The following is a 1,163-nucleotide window of genomic DNA, read 5'->3' on the forward strand; positions in this document are numbered from 1 at the left end:
GTGTCACCCATTTGAAAACAATACGTCATTGTACACTCTAAGGATATGGGCAGCAGAATGTTTTCTCCCCCCCCCCCCCCACCGCCTGCACTCTCACGCGTCCTCTCTGCACGAGCTTTCACTCTCCCCCCCCCCCACCACCACCACCGTTGCAACATCTACCAACACCACAAATTCTGAAACAAAAGAAACGACATAGTACCTTCTTACGCTGCATCCAAAGTACATAGAAAATCCAGCACCACAATATAGCATTGGTTAACTTCCAACACGATACACAAACTATTCACTCAGAGACAACTGCGGTGTACATGCTATATCTAGTGATAAGGATTGGTATTTATCGCTTCAGGAGGCATGTTAGGTTTTCGTCTTGATTTGGAGGAATTTAAAATACGTTATATGGCTAAGGGGTGTCGACTGGAACAAAATAATAGCAATGATAATAATATCGACTTATTAACGAGTTATGGGTCGCTCCGTTGTTAAGTTCAGTGTAAAATAAATCAGCGAAATTTAATGGCGTGGAGAATTTACCTGTGGAATAAGGCTCATAACTCTGGATATCGGATAAGATATCAGTGGCAGCGATTAGATTATTTCAATGCCTTTTCCTTAGATAATCTCACGACTGTAATTGGGTATGATTCCATTTCAGAAATTTCTTGACGCGTTGTCTTTTCCGGAAGAGAGAGGAAAGGAAGGAAGGGGGGAAATGAGGGAAAGTCGTTTCTGAGATTAAGGGGCGTTCGGTAAAGGCATTTGTAATAAATATGAAGAGATAACTTGTTTATTCGTTATATCTCTGTCTTATCTACTGTTTCTGTGAGTCACACATGTCGTATCGCATTTCAATTTTCGTTTTATAGTATAGTCTCTTTTCTATGATCCTCCTATAGAATGGAAATATACATAGAAGCATTTACTTGTATTTCTGTTGATGTAATTGTAATGAGCTTTAACTTAAAATTCCTCAGCAGTTTGTTTTTCAGATAACAGAAAGATAGAGAGGTCAGATGCAGTGTAAAAAATATAAAATTAATCGTATAAGATTTAGTATATGAAGGAATCTAACTTTAACACAGGTTAAGTGCGCGTCACGAATTTATTACATAAACTGTTTGAAGATCAAAGAATGTTATATCAACAGAAAGGGTTTGGGG

The 1,163-nt window shown here is 38.4% G+C and overlaps 1 protein-coding gene across 1 annotated transcript in view; it reads right to left on the minus strand.

Moving 5' to 3' along the window:
• Nucleotides 1-342, minus strand: part of LOC119593512 — a gene marked incomplete in the record, with an annotated part of 14,309 nt that extends 13,967 nt beyond the window's left edge. The window contains 1 exon segment of the mRNA XM_037942472.1: nt 203-342.
• Nucleotides 343-1,163: the final 821 nt, after the last annotated feature.

Source organism: Penaeus monodon, chromosome 32 (assembly GCF_015228065.2).
Source record: "Penaeus monodon isolate SGIC_2016 chromosome 32, NSTDA_Pmon_1, whole genome shotgun sequence".
Lineage (NCBI taxonomy): Eukaryota > Metazoa > Arthropoda > Malacostraca > Decapoda > Penaeidae > Penaeus > Penaeus monodon.